This window comes from Canis lupus, chromosome 23 (genome assembly GCF_003254725.2).
Source record: "Canis lupus dingo isolate Sandy chromosome 23, ASM325472v2, whole genome shotgun sequence".
Taxonomy (NCBI): domain Eukaryota; kingdom Metazoa; phylum Chordata; class Mammalia; order Carnivora; family Canidae; genus Canis; species Canis lupus.
The window spans coordinates 39,843,768-39,863,553 of NC_064265.1; the positions used below are offsets into that span (position 1 = coordinate 39,843,768).

The 19,786-nt window shown below is 37.6% G+C and overlaps 1 long non-coding RNA gene across 13 annotated transcripts in view; it reads left to right on the forward strand.

Annotated features, from left to right (window-relative positions):
• Positions 1 to 19,786, forward strand: part of LOC112661066 (uncharacterized) — a 122,238-nt gene that overhangs the window by 64,518 nt on the left and 37,934 nt on the right. For 11 of the 13 annotated variants that reach the window (XR_007405136.1, XR_007405140.1, XR_007405142.1 and 8 more), the window contains 4 exons: positions 5,495 to 5,590; positions 5,946 to 6,096; positions 8,219 to 8,267; positions 8,997 to 9,274. This is a non-coding gene — a long non-coding RNA (uncharacterized LOC112661066). The remainder of the gene's footprint in view (positions 1 to 5,494; positions 5,591 to 5,945; positions 6,097 to 8,218; positions 8,268 to 8,996; positions 9,275 to 19,786) is intronic. The other 2 variants (XR_007405138.1, XR_007405147.1) reach the window with 1 other exon arrangement.

The following is a 19,786-nucleotide window of genomic DNA, read 5'->3' on the forward strand; positions in this document are numbered from 1 at the left end:
CTCATGAATAAATAAATAAAATCTTAAAAAAAAAAAAAAAGAAAGTTCTTAGGAAAAGTGTGGAGATCAAGTAATGAGAGGTTATGAAGAAAATGAGGCACAGTATCATGCAAGGCAAGGATGGAAGAGGACAATCAGAAAACATAAAATACACTTATGTATTCTAGGGACTATGGTGAACATCAAGGATGTTCAAATGGATCAAAAATGGTCTGTTTACAGACTTGAATAAACAAACTGAAGTTTATAATTGTGATATAGGAAGGTAAGAATACAATAGAAGTATAATCCAAGGATCATAGAATCACAGTGAAAATTCAGTATTTTTTGTGTGGTTTAGCTTCACCTGGAAGGAATATGATAAACCATAATTAAAGGCATGTGTACACCAAACAAAATTAGGAAAGCTGGCTTTGGTGACATTATCTTCCAGTTATCTGATATATTCTTGGGAGACAACTTTTGATACCAAATGGCAGGATATAAACATTAAATCTTTAACATAAAATCTTTTTTCTTTTTCTTGTCCTTTGCTGCACTAAATAGAGCCTCAATATCTGAAGATTAAACCTTCCTGCCCGTTTGAGTTCTCAGTGGTTTGGGATCTAGGATAATTGGGCCCTTGATTCCTACTTGGAAAGACTGAGAAAAGAATAGACCTTAGAAGTAAAAGAAAGAACTACTTTCTTAGGAAAGAAAGAGAATTTTCTAAAGAGAGCTCATGGGAAGGAGGGATTAGCTACAAGAGTAGCTTTGGGATCCTGGGAGCTGTTTTTGAGAGAGGTTCTAAGATATGATAGGGGCCCCCAAAATGTTTGGATGGGCTGTAGGAAGTAAGATCCTGAGCAGCGTTGTTCAAGTTCCCTGTAGCTTAGTGGGACTGAGACAAAACCCTTGGATTTCCTAGCCCTCACGAACAAACACCTTCCACAGTCTAAGCTCCAAAGCTATGCCAATTTTCTCCCTGTCTTTGTTCACTAAGGACTAATACTTTGTCATCACCAGCACTTCACTTGCTTACTTCTTAGCAGAGCTAGCCTGCTGCAATAATACTATGTAAGAAACCACTCCAAAACTTTGTGATTTAAAACAATTGCCATTTGCTATTTCTCATGAGTCAATGGGTTGGCTGGGTCTGGATACTCTCCTGGGTTCCCTCATAGGGAAGTGGCAGTGGGCCACTAGGTCAAGCTGAAGGATGGCTGGTCTAGAATGGCCTCAACTGGGATGAGGCTATCCTTTATGGTTTCTTATCTTCCAGCAGGGTAGCCCATGCTTGTTGTCGTGGTGGTGGAAGGTATCAAAGAGAGTGGAAGTGCACAAGGCCTCTTGAGGCCCCAGTTCCTCTTTGCCACATTGTCAGTTCTGCCACATTCTGTTATTGTCCAAAGTAATCCAGAAGGCCACCTTGGATTCAGTGGGTGGGGAAATAGATGCCACCTGGTGGGAAGAGCTGCAAGATCAAGAGCAAGGGGCAGGGGAAGAACCTGGGCTACTTTCATAAACACCACCGCATGTGTGTTAAGACTAGGCCAAAAAAAAAAAAAAAGACTAGGCCAAGTTCTTCTCGGTTGTCATTCAACAGATTCCAGGGCACCAATAAATCTAATAAGACAAAGTAGCATCCTGGCTTCTAATAGGGAATGGTAATGGGGCATCCTTCCACCCCGTACATGGGGAGAGATCAATTGATGGAGCTCAGACTTCTCAACTCTGGACAGGGATTAATGACCCTCCTATTTTAAATTTCAAAGCGGTTCCTGATATTAAAAATAGAGCAGTGTGCAGCACACAGAAGACAGAAATTTAGGGCAAAATCGTGGACACATTTGTAGGAAAATAATTTAAATTTTAAAGCCAAAGGCAGAATTCAGAGGCAGAAGAGCAGAATAACATGGAGCAAAACCTAAAAGAGAATCAGACACGTTATCCCTCAGGCACAAGCAAATTAAAAATTCAGTTGAAAAGTGGATGAAACTTGTTACAGATGCTGCACTGCATCCTGTGACGGAGGATGTTGCTCTGACAGTGCATGCAACTTGAGCAGAAAGTACCGCTGCCTCCTGCCTCCCACTGGTGCCCCTAGTCCTGTCAGTGCCGGCCTCCTCTCATCACTGGAGTCCTTAAAGAGGCTATGCGGATTATTAAAACGTTTGGTGGTTATCTAAACTCTTGGGAATATATCGATCCTCTTCATTATTATTAATCTGAATAAACGACATCTGATTCATCCTCATTTCATCAAAGTGCACATGCTTCAGAGAGCTCACCAAATTTTAATGAAGGTCAGGGAACCAGAAATTTTCCTTTCCTAATTCTGGATTAGGCAAATTTGGGGGAGGTAGAATATGTGTTAGGAGAAAAGGCTAAATAAACTAGAATAAATTAGACTACAAAACACAGCGTCAGGGATCCCTGGGTGGCTCAGCGGTTTAGCGCCTGCCTTTGGCCCAGGGCGTGATCCTGGAGTCCCGGGATCGAGTCCCACATCGAGCTCCCGGCATGGAGCCTGCTTCTCCCTCCTCCTGTGTCTCCCATCATAAATAAATAAATAAATAAATAAATCTTAACTAATTTGCTTTTCAAAGCACAGGGCCATTAAAAATTATTCAAGAATGTGAGAGCTTATTATCTAGAGGATGCTAAGCCTTTGCAACTTGACAAGAGAACACGTCAGAAGGTGGATAAAAACTTTAGAATTAAGGAATCGAGACATAAAGAGGATCCTTCTAGTCGTGAGCAGTAATAAACCTCTGAATATCCATGAATATAAAGAGAGTGAATTTCAACCCTTCTAAACATTTGGGATTTTATTTTACTGGTTCCATTCTTTACTTTTCCATTTTACTCATTATAAAAATGTAGCACACACTACTTGCCTCAGTGTAGAGCCTCACTGTTTACAAATTTGTTTTTACTTTTAATTTCACATACCTTATTTTACTTTTTCCACAATACCCCTTGAGAATGGGAGACTGGCTTTAGCATTTCTTGTGTGTGCTTCAGATGAAGAAACTAGAACGCCAGCATCTTAAGTGTCTTGCCTAAGATCAAATAGATAGTATTAAATCTGATGCTTTTTAAATTAAACATTTTGATCCAATTTGCTGTTCAACTGTAATAGGAGTTTGCAACAAGGATAGATTACTTATTTTTATTTATGGCTACTGGGAAGGTTTTGTCCATCCCCTTAGGATAATTTCACTCTCCTGCATAATGGATTCAGCACCTCCTGATTGCCAATCAAATTCCAGACTCCTCAGCCTGGGCTCAAAGGGCCACATTCTCTCCTGTCCTGTTTCTTCCGGGCTTCCATTTACCTACCCCTCTAGCATTTCTGTAGCATTCCCTTCCCTGTCCCCGTAATCACTGTGAGTACAGGGTAGATGGCGTAGAATATTAGAAATGGAGTACTCTTAATTCATACATGCAATTCCTCTATTAAAAATTATAAGGAATCCTCAAAGAGAAAACTGTCTTGCCTGTATGCATCTGTGGAAGGGGCACTGATTTAGAAATACCAAAGATACCGTTTTAATATATAGATACTTCTCCAAGCAGCTGCTGCTGATCTCCCAGAGGGGTATTCATCAGCTGGCAGCTAGAGAACCACACTTTCTTTTGTCTAGGCATAAATCACGGCGTGGGAGGTGACAGGGCAAAGTCTGTGCCTGGGAAAGATCATGGCTAGTGTCCTTTCACGCACAGAAAGGATAACAGAGGCTAGTATTTCATGCTGTAATTTATATATATATTCTCTATTTTAAAAGTCTGCTCTGTTTTTATGTCTTTAAACTCTATTTTATGGGCCAGAGAAAATAGCACTAGATTTAGGGTCAGGCAAACCTGGAGATGCATCTTGGTTTTACCAGATGGACCGTCTTGGGCTAGTCAGATAGCCTTTCCTAAAATCAATTTCTTTGCTATTAAATGAATGCAGTAAACTGTCCAACTATCAAGGTTGTTGTTAGGTTTAAATAAGATACACTATTTGGAGAAGAACTTTTGCACAGTGTTTTTCCTGCATATGCTAGGTACTCAAAGTATAATTGGAAAAATGACAATGTTCTTTGTTGTCCCCAAATAACTTCATTGTTGTAAACCCTCAATCTCCATTTCTATCTGTACTTTATGCTTTTGTATTCGTGTGTCATAGAGCACTTTTGGTATTAATAGATTAATGATTTAAGCATGTAGAGAATAGATTTTGCATATTGAATTAGCTGCCGTGCAGAAACCAAGATGCAGGCAGCAAGGAGTGTAAGGACACAGCTTAGAAAGTGTTAAGTGGGGAGATATAGATTGTAAATTGCAGGAAGATCCTAGTAAAAAGACTCTTAGAAATTCAGATAGTGTAAGAAGATATGAAGGATACAAGGTGACTTCAGTTGAGGCTACAAAGATGAATTGGATGAAGGTAGGCAGAGTGGAGAAGATTCAGCCTTCCAGGGTGGGGCGTGGTAAGAGTGGGACACACATGTCAACATGTATGTGATTGTGCCATGATGAGCTTGCTGTCCTTGAGCCAAGGTTGGGTTTAGAGCATAAGGACATGAGAGAGCACTTGGCTCTTTGGCAGGAAGGATGCACATTCTAAAGAGCTTTCAGAACCAGGTGAGATTTAACTTTGATTCAAAGACAGCAAGGACATAATACACATTCAAGAGTAAAACAGTGATATATATGCCTTTTATCCATTGGTTGTGTGTGGAATAAATTGGATGGAAAGGGAAAACTTATTTAGCAGTTTTTGATGCAGCACATAATGTGAGAGTCTATAGTCGGTCATTCTGGGAATGAGGTAAGGAAGACTGGCAGTGGGGATATAACTAAGAAGCATTTTAGGCAATTATAAAATAGGACTTAATGATACACAAATTTTGGAGGAAGACAGGCAAACTCCAGTGTGTCTGCTTTGGAAGACAGCATAATATGACACTCTCCTGATAAATTGGGAAGAAAGTCTGTGTTTTAGGAAGATTGTGAATTAGGTTTTGATAATGCTGAACTAGTGGAGGGACACCCACTAGTTAATGTCCTGCTGGCACTTGTAGGTACTGGGATCACTATGGTTTAAGAGAAGTTCCTTATAGCTAGCTTGAACCTGAACTGAAACACTAAACACTAAACACACTAGCCTCAACTCTAATCTAATCCGTGTGCCAATTTTATGAGTAAATGATGACAGGAAGCAACTGGCACAATAGAAAGGAGAGAGAGCCTGAATCTTAAGCCAAAGAAGATTGATTTCATTCCCTAATTGCTTCTGGGCAGCCCTCTCATTAATGGATTGGTTAATTATGGTGGTTATGGTTAAGGAAATTCCTCTCTGGTGTCTCTCTCTCTCTCTCTCTCTCTCTCTCTCTCTCTCTCTCTCTCTCTCTCAGATACATACTGAAGAATGAAATTTCTTTAGGTTGCCATGAGTTTTGTGGGGTCCAGGCTTCCCCAATCTTTCATAAACCATAAGTTTAAAATGAGCACATCTTTCCAGTTTCTAGTTTGCTGAGCATTGAATGGGAAAAACTCATGCTATGTCAAGATTCTCTGTCTACTCTCACATGAACTGAATTGGGAAGATTGAAAACAGGTGAGTAGTTAATAAAAATCCAATCAAGTGCATTTTTATTTTATTCTAAGTCTTCATTATATGAGGTTATTTGGCCTATGCCTGATGAATTCCAGGTAAAGTGACTATAATTTTGTGCCAGCTACAGAAATATTCAACAGCTTTTATGTCTTTTTTACAACATAGCTAAGTATAAATATCAAGTTATCTGGTTTCCACTTTCATCTTAAAATAAGTCAGGCATTCAGAAGTGTGCCTTCATCACTTTTTCATCTTTTCTCCTTTACAATCAGTGGTCTATATCTTAGACTTTGCTACAAGGCCTATTTACTGACTGTTCAATTTGTTTTTGAATATTTTCTTGGTTTTCCTGAAGAACAACCCAACTCTTTCAGAGTCTACAAGTACTTTCTGAGGAATAACATTTCCAGATTTCTGCTAAACATGATGCATGTTAAAAGCAGTGCAAAAAAAAAAAAATGCAGAAGGACACCTTGAAAGCTGTCATTCAGGGAAATCCTCACAAGGTAGGTTCTTAAAGAGGGGGTGGACAAGGTTGTTTGCTCTCCTACTTATCATGGTAAGGCTGTGGAAACCTTTGTGATGCGTCTTTATGGTGGGTTCTGTCATTTCTCAATGCTCATGACTTCCTCTGGCAACACACCTACCCCCAATGTGCTAAGTACAGTATCTACATTAGAAAATGATGACACTAGTGCCGCAAGTGACTGACGGTCTTAGTAATAGAGGAGACGGTGATGTGGCCACTAGATAAGTTCCTGATACCATTTCATGAACAAAGGAAATGATCTTTTAGACCCTTACAGGGTATCCCACTCATCTTTCTTTTTTTTCTTGTCACAAATTGGGAGGGGGGTGAATACCGAGAAAAAGCTTTCATCTCATTCCCTGAACTGAGAATTACAAAGTATAATGACTCAGTGTTTTCTTGCTGTTTACAACCTGTTCACTACATTATTTCTAGAAAACCATATGTAGAGATTGCTTCTATTTAGGAATGGTTGATGGTTTCTGCTGCCTCATATGCTATATTTCTCTTTCTAATAAATGGCAGTGGGATAATTCCAGGCTGAATATGATATAAGGCTAAGAGATCAACATTATTTCCTTGGTGAATTGATTACTTTCCTCTGAATTTATAGTTCCTACCAGGACTGCAAATTAATATGGTTGACGCACTTAGTTATTCAGATTGTGCTTTATATTTAAATGCAGGCAGCTTAGACATTAAATGTTCCAAGTTTATAACTCATAATCAGATTGTAGATCCTGTGAACAAGAGGAGGTGTTTGTATCATGTCTGAATAGAAAACGTTTTTGAAATAGTGGATCACTCTGTGGTATACTATATTCTGTACCATGAAACATATGGGTGGCAGCCAGCGATTCATTATATCAACATGTATTTGATTCAACATCTGACTCTTGGTTCACACCTAGGAGAAATGGACACAGGCAGGAATAGAATGGGGAGTTTATATGTAGTGTATATGCACATAATTTTATATGCACGTGTGAAATTACTGTATAGGATTAACATAATTTTATAATTGTGCTATGTATGTGTTATAAGAAGTTTTTGCTTTTTTTCCTGATGTACAGCTTTTCTATTTTTGAAGGTGAGTTTCTTGGAGAGGGAAAAGTATTCATGAAAGTTGTGATTTTTGGAGGGGGGGGTGGATTGTCACTACTTTTGCAAGTTGTAATGTAATCCTGCACCATCCTTACTCAAGTATAGTATTTTAAAACTAAGAAGACTTTTGAAATCACCTTCCCAAACCTTCTCAGATTTGAGGTCCATCAGTGGAGGCTCCATTCACCAAAGGACACAAGTGGAGTGGGCCATTCCTCATTGGCAGAACTAGTGCTCTGGTCTGGCTTTTGGCTCTTGTGGTTTCGTGTTTTGCAGTTGGTTTTAACTAGAGATGACTGCAGAGTGGAATCTCAATTCCTCTGTTTATTGGCTGTTTTTATCATGGTTATCTTCAGGATTTTCCTGGGTAAACTAAAATAATAATTTGTTGGATTCTTTAAAAAATTTTTTTTAGAGATTTTATTTATTTGAGAGAGAAAGAGAGCACAAGTGAAGTAAGGGGCAGAGAGAGAAGCAGACAACCCTCTGAGCAGGGAGCCCAATTCGGGGATCGATCAGGGACTCCAGGCTCATGACCTGAGCTAAAGGCAGATGCTTAATTGACTGAGCCACCCAAGCACACCTGATTTGTTGGATTCTATATTTTTAATCCTGAATTCTGTTATGCATACACATAGAAAAAAGATATTATGACTACATAGTATCATTATTTTGAAAAAATATTAAGGAAAAATGATTCTATTTACCTTAGGTTTAAGGATATGATTGTGAACAAATGTTGGGTTAAAAGTATTGTTTCTTTTAGTGATCACCAAAATCTTGAGAGACAAAAATCCCATGTAATAGTATTGCATAGTAAAAACCTTTATTTTCTCAGTTGTGATGGCTGGGAACATTCAAGTCAAGGTCCAGAATCTATTCTTTCAAATAAAATCTGAATGGTATCCTGGAGCATATTGGGTAGATTTGGGGATTTGTTGAAAGCATAATTTACTCTGAGTAATTTTTTTTTTTTTTTTTTTTTTTTTTTACAGGGGTGTGAAGAAATGCCCTTTAACTCTTGAGATAATTGATGTCATCTGGGTAAATGTAATTGTAATAGAAATACATGTGCATATATTTAGATAGAACTTGACTTACTGGCAACTTTATTATCATGGCAGCTGCAGGCTGGAATTTATCACTTTCATATGACCATGCTTAGTACCAAAAACATCAGAAACTGCTAGATACCATGTGTACACTTTTTCTTAAATTGTTGATTGACCACATAGATCATTTGAAGAGTAGCTATTCTCCAAAGCTGAAAAGTTAGTTGTGTATGGAGGTGGCTTCTTGAATAGCATGAGTAAGTGGCACTGTTTTCCAAAGTTATAAGCAGTAGTTATGAATATGCAATGTGCTTATCATCTAATATTACTTAGTGTTTACCTTTCAGTATTTATCTTTCATGTTCTGTTTCTCAAAACCACACAAGAAAGTGCAGGAGAAACTAGTTTAATACAATCTATTATTTAATAGTTCAAAGTGACCATTTGCTACTTATAAATAACCTCATGTCGGGGATCCCTGGGTGGCGCAGTGGTTTAGCGCCTGCCTTTGGCCCAGGGCGCGATCCTGGAGACCCGGGATCGAATCCCACGTCAGGCTCCCGGTGCATGGAGTCTGCTTCTCCCTCTGCCTGTGTCTCTGCCTCTCTCTCTCTCTCTGTGACTATCATAAATAAATAAAAATTAAAAAAAAAAATTAAAAAAAAAAAAAAAAAAATAACCTCATGTCTATTTGCATTTGTTGTTTCAATTTTTACTTCAGGAGCTACAGCGTATCTGCTTATGCAATGGAATGATTAACATGATTTTGAGTCAAATTTTTTTTATCTTGTAACTTCAAAGAACAAGATATTAAAATATGAAGAATCTTCTATTCATCTTTTTTCTGATTTTTAAATTATTTATTCTCTGTGCTACACTTAACAAAGCTGCAGTTTGAAAAAGGGAGATGTTATCAAGTTGCTTTCCATCAGTTTCTGTAAAGCTAAATGTTGACAAGGGCTACTCTGTCACCCTCAGCAGTGTCAGTCTCATGGAATGGTGAGTCTTCAACTCCTAGATTTCTGATGCTCTGCAATTGGCCTTCAGTGGGTCCAGAGCAGTAGAAAAAAAGAAAAAAAAAAAAAAAAAGGAGGATGAGCAGGGCTTTCCTTGCAGTCTAGAACCCTGAGTGTCAGCCTGGCTTCAGCCCCGGGAGTCTTGCTGGGACCTCTGCTCTCTGAGCGCCATTGCCAGTGGTGGTAAAATCTGCTGCACTTGGGCTCCCTCTTGCATGCACTGGGAATAATGTGATCCTTGCCTTCTCATTCCACTGGCCGGAAATGAGAAGAAGCAGTAGCAGAGAGACATCCATTTATGGGTTCTCCATTTCCTCCTTCATTTCTCAAGTTTAGAATCTCCGTTAATCATGTTGGAGCTTTCCCAGATGGCACGTTATACCTTCTTCCTATGATCTATTAGGTTTCAGGAAGAACTTTTACATTATAATGGTACTCCTTCCCCAAGAAGAGAAAACATGTATTTAACAGAAACTCTAATATTAACACAAACATAGGATTTAGAAGTGTACAGAGTAATTCACATAAATTGTTTTAATTATATTTGGTACTCAAAACACTTTGCAGTAGAGCATTATGATGGAAAGGGGATTAAAATAGCCTAGGTTACTTTTCTCCCCAAATTCTACAGCCAGTAAGAAGTAGGTTTAGAGTTTGACTCTATGTTGATTTTGAATCTGTGCAGACCCCAAATTTCAGACTTGATTTCAGAGATTATACTCATTCCTGTGTGAACTGTGAAATGTGTATAACATGAAGTTATTATGCATTGCTACTCTTATTGAATTAGATATATTAATTTTTTGTATGACGTTCAAAGGTTGTGTTTAATGAAAGTGTGTTCTAACAAATTTCATTTATTTATTCATAGTTCTGAATTTTATTTCATTTGAATGTCTGTGTTTAGGGTGTTAAAATGTTAAAATCTTTATAGCACAAACTGTGCCAGGTTTTATAGGTCATCTCAACTTTGGTTATAGTTAATCTTACTGTTGCTATGCAAAAATCTATAATAAGATTCCATCTGCTTTTATAATTGCTCAAGAAAAATACATTATTGGTATCATTTGGGTGAAGTGGAATTCAAATGAAATTGTCCTGATGAAAATTATTACTTTTGGAGCTTGCTTTTCATATTCTTATGAATACCTGATTCAGTGCAGTATATTTTCTAGCACGTAAAGTGCTTTTGAATTTAAATATGCTATCTGTAGTTAAAAGAAGCATACATCAATTATATATAAAAATCTTTTTTTAAAACCGAAACTGAGACATAATGATTAGAGAGAAGAACAAAGAAATATATGTTCTGATTTTCTTCTAGTGGCCCATATGAACCTATCATCCTTCTGTAGTATTAGAAGACCACAATATGGTGTAGCTTAATGGAAGCAGAACAAACAGAACTTGTGGGATTTTTATCAAAGACAACATCATTTTTATTTTCTGTTATTGATTTTCTTTAAAAATATTGACAGAAGTATTCTTCTGTCCCTGGAAAGGTCATTTTGACAGATACGTGACATTTATGATCACTTTCAGGTTACTAAAACCTTTAAAGTCATTCTGTATTGTTAATATAGTCTCAGCTCGGAAATTAGAAGGAATAGTCATGTGTACTAATGAAAACTTTGGAGCTGAATTACAGTTAAATCTTATTTCTTGGCTGGGGTTCTGCAGCAGACTATGGTTAGCAGTGAGAAACAGAAAGTTTGTCTCTCCAGCAAAGTATTTTTTCAGAACTTTAAAACATGACTCACACATGATTATAAAATGAGCAGGATGATAAAGATGCTTCTGGAATAGATATTGTCACTAAGGTGAAGAAAGCGGAATTAAGTTTCCTAAATTACTGACAAGTTGTCCTAGAACTGTAACTTTTGGGTTATATTTTCTCTTGGACAGAAATCTATAAGTTAATGTTAATTCCAGAATCTGGGCCCTAATCAGTAGCTAGTAAGTGACATAATGATTCCCCTCGAGGAAACCTATTAGCCACTGCTCCAGAGTGACCCTGAAAGGTAAAGCAGTCTTCCTTTTGCCCTTTTTCCCAAGTTGTGAACCTTTTTCCCTAAGATCCTTTTTTCAGGCTTTTGTTTTATTGTTTGCTCTTTTTTGTTTCTCACCATGAAGTCTGAGGAAAGAGGAAGAGGACGTGTGAGAAAGGTTTTCTTTTCTTTTCTTAAAATACTTTATTTAAATTCAGTTTGCCAACATACAGTGTAACACCCAGTGCTCATCCCATCAAGTGCACTATGGAGGGCGCTTGGTGAGAAAGGTTTTCTTGATTGGTAATGTCACGCACTAGCATTTTGCCCTGGGAGCTTGGTGGCTGTCTAGAGTTGACTCTCAGAAGGGTGCTCTTCTGGGTTCCCAGAGGCACCCCTGCCCCACGACACAAAGGATGATACTCTCCCTACTGTGAGGGCTGCTTTTTCTTCTTGTTTTATGTTGTCCTTCTAAGTTCTTTTTTTTTTTTTTTTTTTTTTTTTTATTTATGATAGTCACACACAGAGAGAGAGAGGCAGAGACAGAGACATAGGCAGAGGGAGAAGCAGGCTCCATGCAGGGAGCCCGAAGTGGGATTCGATCCTGGGTCTCCAGGATCGCGCCCTGGGCCAAAGGCAGCCGCTAAACCGCTGCGCCACTCAGGGATCCCGTCCTTCTAAGTTCTAAAATTTCAGAGGTCTTCACTTCATTCTCTCTGTGGAGTTCCCATGACTGCCCAGATGGTTTTCTCGCAGGGCAGTCCTCTCTAGCAATTTTGATTGGTGCCTTTTTTGTAAGGCCCACATCTGATCAAAGAAAACATTTGTGCCCTTTTGCCTGTGCAATTTCTGGGACGGCAGACCAGTCTTAATACAGAAGCAACTCTCATTCTCTGCACCATCAAAGCACCTTCCTGTGCCACCTCTCCTGCTTACTAAGCCTCTTAGGTGGAAGGCAGATAATAGTTTATTGAGTCCCTTTCACTGTGAGGAGAGGTCCCTTTGAAGTTCCTCCCTTTTGACTTGAGTTGAAAAGTCTTTCCTCCCTCCCTTTGGGGTACATGGTTTCTATAGAGTTCCTCTTGCCATACAAACCTTTCTTGTAAATCCTCCCCTGAAATTCTCACTTGACTCTTTTATATTCTTAATTTGAATATAAGTAAAACACCATTTTAAATTTATACTACACATGCCAGGTTCCCTAGAAAATTCATTTGTTGGTCTTGTATCTATCTTGCTTTGGTGTCTGATACCTATCTATTCTAATGTCTCAGATGAAATTTCTACTTTAATAGCCCATGTTACTGGTTTTAGGGGACTATGAGTCCCTGAGAGACACAATCTTGCAGTCACATTGCACTCAACTGAATATTTCTCAGAATGATTTTATTTGGTTATTTTTGGAGAACTATTTATAGGATACAAAAAAATTAGGACAACTGTTTTGGGGTCTATGTTAGGAGGATATGAGGGATAGATGGGAAGAATGTGGGAGTGGGGAGAAAGTCTTGAAGGTTGTGGAATATCTTCCTGCATTCCGTGATCTAAAGTGATAATGGAAATTACAACATTTATGCCAGTCGCATCTCCCCCTCTGCATGCAGGCCCTTTTTGTCTTTTTGAATTCCAGGTGCTCTCAGCTTTTTGAATTTCTATCGCAGAGCACAGCATTCAAAGCAGAGATTTAGTGTGCTGTATTGTAATAGTCTGTAGATTTCTCTTCCCCCTAGACAACAATTTCCTTGAAGGGAGGGACCTTGTTATGCTCCTTATTGTATCCTCAGCCGTAGCTGCTTGCCTGGTGCATCGTGTACACTCAGTAAGTATATACTGAATGAATGATTGAGACAAAGAGGGACTCATGTAGAGTGAGCTGTCCTCCTGAGCTCTGTTTTTCAGAAATGGTTTTGTCTCTTTTCCCTTTTTTAGAAGAGTTGGGGTAAGGGAGCTAGCAGGGAAGTAGAAACCCATGCTCCCCATCGTTTGTAACAGCCTTTCTTCTGTTAATGGGATTCATCTGTGCCCTATGAACGTTTGTGTAGGAGGAAGCTATAAAATTACTTGTAAACAATTTGACAAATCTTGCACTGCATGATTACATATAGCCATATTTTTATAAACTGTCTGCCTTGGATTGAAAGGTTCTTAAAGGCTACAATGTCATCTTTCATTATGTGCATATTCCTGTTTAGCATTCACTTATTCAGTTGAATAAAATGACATCTATTTTCATTATCCCAGGATTGGGTGGTTTGGTCTCCTACTTGGAGGGATTATCTTTATTTAGTCTTTTTTTTTGGTATCCTAATAGGTCTTTTGAAAGGTGCCACCTTTATTTCTTTTCTCTTCTACTAAATGCAAAAGAAAATAGCAACCTATATTTAAAAGATAGACATTGTTAGCTCTTATGGCAATTTCCCTCTTTTCCAGAGATTAGAGTTTACTGTAGTACAGCAGCCCAATAGGATTGTCCTGGAAATGGATTTTCATGTAAAGTATTAACTTATGGTATTATGTGTAGCAAAAGGACAAGGATCAAAATATTATTAAGAGAGAGAAGCTGCATCATTATTATTTCTAATAGGATTGGTGTAATAAATGGCCCTTAAAGACCATACATCTGTTCCACTCAATGCTTTCTGAATTTACCATGAAATGCATTTTACTGATAAGACACAGCATTTGGATCCATTATTTCTCCCAAAAGCCTGGTTAAGAGATTTTAAAGTACAAGATACTGCTTACATGGTCTGTGGTACTTCATTGAAAGTAAGAACTTTCATTCTGAAATTGAAGGAAACAAAATATATATCCCACTGGTAAGTATTTTTAGTACCTTTCCCTTTATTTGGGTTACTAAATGTTGAGCTTTAAATAGGAACACTTTATGTAAATTTTATTTAAACCACATAGCTGCTTATTTTCTGTCAGAAAAAGGACAAATTTAAAGCTTCTCTAATAAAGTGTTATGGAAAAATTAAAATGCATTAAGTAACAAGATCATGGCAGCCCTCAAAAAATAGCACTTTTGCTTTACTGCTAGTCCAGAGAGAAATGGGAGTGGAGCTGAGTTTGTTCTTGAATCTATGTCTCTCCCTGACTCTAACACATATTTTCCAAGGAGGGATCCCATGCTTTAGCTAAAGATTAAAGGCTTGGTATCAAATGGAAGGTTTCTTTCCCATAGTGAATCTGAATGTGCCCATCTGTAAAATGCAGATGAAGGACACAACCCTCATTTCTCCATCAGAGCCCAAGGAGAATGCTGACAGGCTAGAGTGTGGGGTATGTGGCCCTAATTTTGTCTTTGCTTCCCTTTTTCTGCCTGCTAGTATGCCAGAAGAGGTCAGGCTGTTCTTTAGCCCAGTTGGTGATGGTTCCTCTTCAGGGACATGCTCTTTTTTTTTTTTTTTTTTTTTTTTATTTATGATAGAGAGGCAGAGACACAGGAGGAGGGAGAAGCAGGCTCCATGTCGGGAGCCCGACGTGGGACTCGATCCCGGGACTCCAGGATCACGCCCTGGGCCAAAGGCAGGTGCTAAACCACTGAGCCACCCAGGGATCCCCAGGGACATGCTCTTGTAATAGAAAGTGAGGCAATGCCAGGGACAATAGTGAGAAACATAGGCTCCTGACTAACACCTATTGAGTGAAGTCTCCTTGGACTTCATACATACGTTTTAGAGAAAATTAACATTTTAACCAATTTCAAAATCTTGACCATAAGTTTATCTGAAGAGTTCTGAAATATGTTTGGATGAGAGAGTGGACCATGAAGTATACTTTTAAAACCACATCTGCAGACTTGAAGCAATTTGGCTTGTGGATACCAATTTGAGGGCAGTTCATTGTAATGGTCTCCCTCTCCCCAGAAGTGTCCACAACCAACCTCTTAGTGATACATTCACTCTTAGTAATACACAAGACACTAGAGAAATTAATTTTGTAGTATTACATTTGGAGATTTTTTATGTTTTTTATGTATATCAGCAAAAGAAATTTTAAGATGGATGGCTCTAAATTTGAATGTATGTTAGAGTAAGAAAAAATGTGATATTTAATATAGGGAGATTAAAAAGGGTGGAAAAAGAACACCCTGAGCTGGATTTCACTGTACTATGTTCAGTTTTATATACTAAAAAAAAAAGTTTGTAAGCCTTACATTTTTAACCTATTTACTCTCTATTCATGTTAATGACCAGTTTTGGTAATTTTTGGTGTGAAGTTAGGTTTCCAAGATGAATACCCCAACTCATAGGATGTAAGAGATTTATTTAATGGCTTTGAATTGTGATGATTGTTGCTTATGAAGGAATTACCCCTACATTTGAGAAGACAATGGAATTAATAAAAAAGTGGAACTCACCATATCTAAAAGGAAGTATAGATCAATCATAATTAAATTCTAGAAAAGTTATAAATACATATAAATATAACAAAGGATGATAGAAATGGTTGACATAAAAAGATCATCAATATAAATTAAGGATAAAGTTATGATGGATAACTCGTTAGTTCCCATTAGAAAATGGTTCAGTAATAATTGCTTGGATGTAATCTCACTTTAGCTTCTCCCATTATTTTCTATTCAGCCAATTACCTATAGTCAATGAGAAGGGACCCAAATGAAAAAATTTTACTATGTTATGAAGATACTATTTAGTATTTTCCATCATTTTGTTTCCAAAGCTGCGTCTTTGCAATCCTAATATCTAAAGTATAAAAATATGTATATATATATGTTTTTGAGTCTATCTGACATCTGAATTATATGCAACCAAGAGCTATATAATGGAGTCAGACTTCCTCTGAGCTTACATTTTTGGGAGCTAGACATAGCTGATACTAATAATGATTATTTCCTTACTTGTCATTGCATTCTTTTGTGGGAGGGTAAAGCTATTTCCATGAAAACTCTTAATAAGAAAAACAACAGGTAGTACTTTTTTTAATCCGTCAAATTCCAAATTGTCAGGGAGTTAGAAGAAATAAATTTAGGTCTGCTGTCTCATTTGACACTTGAATGGTAGGTCTCATACTTTTTGGAGAAAAGTTTTTGTGTGTGTACGTGATATGCATCTCACAGCTCCCAAAGCTAATTTGGAATTTGATGGTTAAGAAAATACTACTTGTTTTTTTTTTTTCTTATTAAGAGTTTCCATAAAAATATTTTTACCAAGAAAAAAAAAAAACAGTGAAAAGAAAGAAAATGATCATTACTAGGTTCAGCGATGTCTAGCTTGATCAGCTATGTCTGGCTCCCAAGAATATAAGCTAAAATACACACACTTATACATAATATGCCTCTGAAGACATTGCTACATAGTTGTAATATATTAAGCTTCTGGTTTTATTTGCATATTTCAAGTAAATTAATATAGAATTGCATCTAAATTGTGTTTTATTCCTAAACTGCTATGAAGGAGAGGTTGAAAGGAGTCTTAAAATGAGAGATAAGCTTCTGAGATACTACAGAAAAGCAAAACAAAAAACAACTCTTGAGTTACTAAGAGGTAACTGTTTAGGGACAGTCTTGTTAAAATGTTTTAATATTTGAGAAAAAGATTCAGAAGATTTAAAAATCTCACAGTTTACTCTAGCTTATGCATGTGTTCTAATGGTAATTTCATAATTATTTTCAAATAATTTTTTCTAAGGTTACATTACATTTAAAAAGAACCTCCATAGAAAATGTGTTTTAGCTTCTACTTCATTCAAAATAACTTTTTTCCTCTCCTTTTTTATTTAAATTCCCAGTTTTACATTGTTATAATGCTTGACTTTCTGTTACCTCTTGAAGTGCTTCATGATCATATAATTGGGACTAAGTAGGAACTAAATGCACCTAAGCTTAATGGTTGCTGCTCACCAACTACATAATTATTGTCAGGGAAGCTAAAAATGCAGAATGTCTGTCAAATATAAAAGAAGTACACAGGGGAGCAGCGGTGGGGAAGATGGAAATCACAGCTGGAGGTAATGATTACTCTGAGTGTCTTGCTACAGCAAACATAGCATTTGGAAATTCATGAACATTCCTTTTAAATGCTCAAAAGTCTTTGCAAAACAAACCATACATTAACTAAAACACTCATGACTGCACTGCCTACACACTAAGCCACCAGTAATTTGGGGGAAGGTTCTTTCTATGCAAACATAAAAAGAAAGAACCAAAAATCTTTTATTTTGGAATTGGCTTTGGTGACAAATAAGTTTGACATAAATAATAGAGACAGCTCCATTTCTCTGACACTTAGCATTCAGTGCTATAGCGCATAATTTTCCAAAGAAATAGTTAATTTTTTCAGTGAGGTATGCATCCAGTAATAATAATAAAGTGGCCATCTTTTGCTAAATAATGCACAGTACATGAACCTTAACTTGATGGAATCTCTCCTACCAAAAAAAAAAAAAAAAAATCGATCACCCAGACTCATTGTTTGAAAATCCATTGGAGTTAGTAAACCCCTTTGTGAGGGAGAGTAATTAAGCCCCTGGCTTATTCAGTAAGAAGGGAGGTTGTCTCACAGCCATGCCAGTCCTCATGCCCCTCTGCTGTCCCAGTGCTGCCATGAGCCACTGTTCACTATGGTGCTGGCCACCCCACTGCGCCTGGAACATAGGAAGACAATCTCCCACCCTTCAACTGGCAGCAGCAATTAAGGACATAGAGGGCCAAATCCCAATTTCCTTTTCCTCTGACTGCTGAAAAGTAGTTAGTGTCTATTTATGAATGAATGAAAGAATGAATATCCTTTGTTTTTTGAAATAGCACCATGCAGTGCTCCTGAGTTTCACTGAAGTGGTGTGAATTTTTGGCCTTCTTTGTTCACTTATCAACTCCTTTCTAAGTACAGTCCTAAGGCCTTTCTGCCTGAGAAATGGGAGTCTATTGCAAAGCTCTCTACCCCATTATAGTCACAAATACCCTGCAGAGTCTTGGAAAATACTGTTTTTGTTCTGTAGTGAAGATTACATTCTGCAGAAAGGACTGTGGGTAATGGTGGTGCAGAGATGATGGCTCTTCTTCTTAAGCTATTCACCATTATTTTCCAAGATAAAGGTTTATTACAATAAATATCAATGCAATCTTTATTTTTGGTTGTTGGCAGTTCTGATAATGGTGTAAGAAAATGAGGGGGCTGGTGGTAAAGAGAAAATCAGTCCACCAGATTCTCTGTTCTCCATCAGGATACTATTGTCACTGAGAGGCATAGATTTCCTATTTCTCCTTTTCAGAGGAGTATATGAAATTACAGAAAGAAACTTGTAGGGTCCTCAGGTTGATGATTTCAGAGTAAGAATTGGATCCCAAGAGCGCCTAGTTCTAACCAGTGGTCTTCCCATAGTACAGCACTTCTCCAAATCTTGAGAAAGTGAGTGAAGCAGGTGTCATTTGGAGCATAAGGGTAGTGACTGCATATGCCTATGTGAGAAGCATGGGAGGATTTGGGATGACAATTTTCAAGGAATTAATATCTTGGGGATACAGGAGGGTGGTATGGCTCTAGCCAGAGAATGTCTTGCAAATTGAGTCATTGTACTATTGTTCTGATGTCAGAAGATTTTCCACTGAAATCATTTTCAGAAGTCTTTGGAGTGGGTTGTGGTTTCCTGGTGTCAGGTTAGAATGGCAAAACTCAATTCTAAGATAAAACCCATTTTGTGGAGCTGTGAAGATCAACGAAAACATTCGAAAGAGGAAATGTGAGACATATAAGGAGCCAGTGAAATACTATTCTGTTAGTTTTGCACTAATTTAGAAGGCTACAGATCAAAGTCTATTCAGGTTGAGTCTTTTTTCAGAAAAGATTTGAGGAATCTCTAGGAATCTTTAGATTTTAGGAGGTAAGTGTTTTTCAAAGACTCTTCTAAGGTTATTTCCATGTTAAGTGAGTACATGTTATGAGCTGCATGGTTACACATGTTTGGGGAATCATGGAGTTAAACACAGTTTATAAAGAGCCTTCAGTTTGCTAAAGTACACTCTTCAAGCATTGTTTACCAGAATTCTTTGAACCTGAATCCTTTACACTTAAAGAATCATTAAAGAGATAAGTGGACTCCAAAAGCAGTAGAACTTCATGTCACATATTCAGACCATTAAAATCTCAGCTAATAGATTATTGTCCTCTAGAAGCACACTGTGACCCCTTTACTGATAAAAAAACTTTATTATTATTTTCCTATATAGTGTGGCCTTTTTAATCTGTACCTTAGCAGAACCCTTTCTAAATAGCCTTTTTGTAAGTTGCTGACTTATGATTATAAGATCAACCTTCCCATCTGCTGCTGAGAGATGAGTGCCCTCCTCACTGCTGGCCAGGGGTGGAGGTTTGAGGTTGTAGTCATATACACAAAGAATCCTGGTTCTGGTGTGGTAAGGAACTGGAGTGTGGAGTTGCCAACTTCTGGATGAGAAATGATCCCCTTTCTCCTCTATGATACAGGTCTTGTAAATAGGAACATCTTTTTAAAAATTCCAACAATGCAGTTGGTTATTGAAT